Genomic DNA, 4197 nt, shown 5'->3' with positions numbered 1-4197 from the left:
CTTGTAGTTCTCTGTGATCTTGTAGTTCTCCTTATTGTTGTTCTCTTGTGATCTTGTAGTTCTCCTTATTGTAGTTCTCTTGTGATCTTGTAGTTCTCTGTGATCTTGTAGTTCTCCTTATTGTAGTTCTCTTGTGATCTTGTAGTTCTCCTTATTGTAGTTCTCTTGTGATCTTGTAGTTCTCCTGTTATCTTGTAGTTCTCCTTTGATCTTGTAGTTCTCCTTTGATCTTGTAGTTCTCCTGTGATCTTGTAGTTCTCATGTGATCTTGTAGTTCTCTTGTGATCTTGTAGTTCTCTGTGATCTTGTAGTTCTCATGTGATCTTGTAGTTCTCCTGTGTTCTTGTAGTTCTCATGTGATCTTGTAGTTCTCATTATTGTCGTTCTCTTGTGATCTTGAAGTTCTCTTGTGATCTTGTAGTTCTCCTGTGATCTTGTAGTTCTCTTGTGATCTTGTAGTTCTCCTTATTGTAGTTCTCTTGTGATCTTGTAGTTCTCTTGTGATCTTGTATTTCTCTGTGATCTTGTAGTTCTCCTGTGATCTTGTAGTTCTCCTGTTATCTTGTAGTTCTCTTGAGATCTTGTAGTTCTCTTGTGATCTTGTACTTGTCCTTATTGTAGTTCTCTTGTGATCTTGTAGTTCTCCTTATTGTAGTTCTCTTGTGATCTTGTAGTTCTCCTGTTATCTTGTAGTTCTCCTGTGATCTTGTAGTTCTCTTGTGATCTTGTAGTTCTCCTTATTGTAGTTCTCTTGTGATCTTGTAGTTCTCTTGTGATCTTGTATTTCTCTGTGATCTTGTAGTTCTCCTGTGATCTTGTAGTTCTCCTGTTATCTTGTAGTTCTCTTGTGATCTTGTAGTTCTCTGTGATCTTGTAGTTGTCCTTATTGTAGTTCTCTTGTGATCTTGTAGTTCTCCTTATTGTAGATCTCTTGTGATCTTGTAGTTCTCCTGTTATCTTGTAGTTCTCCTTTGATCTTGTAGTTCTCTTGTGATCTTATAGTTCTCCTGTGATCTTGTAGTTCTCATGTGATCTTGTAGTTCTCATGTGATCTTGTAGTTCTCTTGTGATCTTCTTGTGATCTTGTAGTTCTCTTGTGATCTTGTAGTTCTCATGTGATCTTGTAGTTCTCTTGTGATCTTCTTGTGATCTTGTAGTTCTCTTGTGATCTTGTAGTTCTCATGTGATCTTGTAGTTCTCCTAAGATCTTGTAGTTCTCCTGTGAACTTGTAGTTCTCTTGTGATCTTGTAGTTCTCCTGTGATCTTGTAGTTCTCATGTGATCTTGTAGTTCGCTTGTGATCTTGTAGTTCTCATGTGATCTTGTAGTTGTCTTATGATCTTGTAGTTCTCATGTGATTTTGTAGTTTTCTTGTGATCTTGTAGTTCTCATGTGATCTTGTAGTTTTCTTGTGATCTTGTAGTTCTCCTGTGATCTTGTAGTTCTCTTGTGATCTTGTAGTTCTCCTGTGATCTTGTAGTTCTCATGTGATCTTGTAGTTCGCTTGTGATCTTGTAGTTCTCATGTGATCTTGTAGTTGTCTTATGATCTTGTAGTTCTCATGTGATCTTGTAGTTTTCTTGTGATCTTGTAGTTCTCATGTGATCTTGTAGTTCTCCTGTGATCTTGTAGTTCTCATGTGATCTTGTAGTTCTCCTTATTGTAGTTCTCTTGTGATCTTGTAGTTCTCTTGTGATCTTGTAGTTCTCCTTATTGTAGTTCTCTTGTGATCTTGTAGTTCTCCTGTTATCTTGTAGTTCTCCTGTGATCTTGTAGTTCTCATGTGATCTTGTAGTTCTCCTGTGATCTTGTAGTTCTCATGTGATCTTGTAGTTCTCATGTGATCTTGTAGTTCTCTTGTGATCTTCTTGTGATCTTGTAGTTCTCTTGGGATCTTGTAGTTCTCATGTGATCTTGTAGTTCTCTTGTGATCTTCTTGTGATCTTGTAGTTCTCCTGTGATCTTGTAGTTCTCTGTGATCTTGTAGTTCTCATGTGATCTTGTAGTTCTCATGTGATCTTGTAGTTCTCTTGTGATCTTGTAGTTCTCCTGTGATCTTGTAGTTCTCCTGTGATCTTGTAGTTCTCTGTGATCTTGTAGTTCTCCTTATTGTATTTCTCTTGTGATCTTGTAGTTCTCCTTATTGTAGTTCTCTTGTGATCTTGTAGTTCTCCTGTGATCTTGTAGTTCTCTTGTGATCTTGTAGTTCTCCTGTGATCTTGTAGTTCTCTATGATCTTGTAGTTCTCATGTGATCTTGTAGTTCTCATGTGATCTTGTAGTTCTCATGTCATCTTCTTGTGATCTTGTAGTTCTCTTGTGATCTTGTAGTTCTCATGTGATCTTGTAGTTCTCTTGTGATCTTGTAGTTCTCATGTGATCTTGTAGTTCTCCTGTGATCTTGTAGTTCTCTTGTGATCTTGTAGTTCTCTTGTGATCTTGTAGTTCTCTGTGATCTTGTAGTTGTCCTTATTGTAGTTCTCTTGTGATCTTGTAGTTCTCCTTATTGTAGTTCTCTTGTGATCTTGTAGTTCTCCTGTTATCTTGTAGTTCTCCTTTGATCTTGTAGTTCTCTTGTGATCTTGTAGTTCTCCTGTGATCTTGTAGTTCTCTGTGATCTTGTAGTTCTCATGTTATCTTGTAGTTCTCATGTGATCTTGTAGTTCTCATGTGATCTTGTAGTTCTCTTGGGATCTTCTTGTGATCTTGTAGTTCTCTTGTGATCTTCTTGTGATCTTGTAGTTCTCTTGTGATCTTGTAGTTCTCTTGTGATCTTGTAGTTCTCATGTGATCTTGTAGTTCTCCTGTGATCTTGTAGTTCTCATGTGATCTTGTAGTTCTCCTTATTGTAGTTCTCTTGTGATCTTGTAGTTCTCTTGTGATCTTGTAGTTCTCTGTCATCTTGTAGTTCTCCTTATTGTAGTTCTCTTGTGATCTTGTAGTTCTCCTTATTGTAGTTCTCTTGTTATCTTGTAGTTCTCCTGTGATCTTGTAGTTCTCATGTGATCTTGTAGTTCTCCTTATTGTAGTTCTCTTGTGATCTTGTAGTTCTCTTGTGATCTTGTAGTTCTCTGTGATCTTGTAGTTCTCCTTATTGTAGTTCTCTTGTGATCTTGTAGTTCTCCTTATTGTAGTTCTCTTGTGATCTTGTAGTTCTCCTGTTATCTTGTAGTTCTCCTTTGATCTTGTAGTTCTCTTGTGATCTTGTAGTTCTCTTGTGATCTTGTAGTTCTCATGTGATCTTGTAGTTCTCTTGTGATCTTGTAGTTCTCCTTTAATCTTGTAGTTCTCCTGTGATCTTGTAGTTCTCTGTGATCTTGTAGTTCTCCTTATTGTAGTTCTCTTGTGATCATGTAGTTCTCCTTATTGTAGTTCTCTTGTGATCTTGTAGTTCTCCTGTGATCTTGTAGTTCTCTTGTGATCTTGTAGTTCTCCTGTGATCTTGTAGTTCTCTGTGATCTTGTAGTTCTCATGTGATCTTGTAGTTCTCATGTGATCTTGTAGTTCTCATGTGAACTTGTAGTTCTCTTGTGATCTTCTTGTGATCTTGTAGTTCTCTTGTGATCTTCTTGTGATCTTGTAGTTCTCTTGTGATCTTGTAGTTCTCATGTAATCTTGTAGTTCTCTTGTGATCTTGTAGTTCTCATGTGATCTTGTAGTTCTCCTGGAATCTTGTAGTTCTCTTGTGATCTTGTAGTTCTCCTTATTGTAATTCTCTTGTGATCTTGTAGTTCTCCTGTGATCTTGTAGTTCTCCTGTTATCTTGTAGTTCTCCTGTGATCTTGTAGTTCTCCTGTGATCTTGTAGTTCTCTGTGATTTTGTAGTTCTCTTGTGATCTTGTAGTTCTCATGTGATCTTGTAGTTCTCTTGTGATCTTCTTGTGATCTTGTAGTTCTCTTGTGATCTTGTAGTTCTCTTGTGATCTTCTTGTGATCTTGTAGTTCTCTTGTGATCTTGTAGTTCTCATGTGATCTTGTAGTTCTCCTGTGTTCTTGTAGTTCTCATGTGATCTTGTAGTTCTCCTTATTGTAGTTCTCTTGTGATCTTGTAGTTCTCTTGTGATCTTGTAGTTCTCTGTGATCTTGTAGTTCTCCTTATTGTAGTTCTCTTGTGATCTTGTAGTTCTCCTTATTGTAGTTCTCTTGTGATCTTCTAGTTCTCCTGTGATCTTGTAGTTCTCCTGTTATCTTGTAGTTC

This window comes from Labrus mixtus, unplaced genomic scaffold (genome assembly GCF_963584025.1).
Source record: "Labrus mixtus unplaced genomic scaffold, fLabMix1.1 SCAFFOLD_44, whole genome shotgun sequence".
Taxonomy (NCBI): domain Eukaryota; kingdom Metazoa; phylum Chordata; class Actinopteri; order Labriformes; family Labridae; genus Labrus; species Labrus mixtus.
This window is presented reverse-complemented; position numbering follows the sequence as displayed.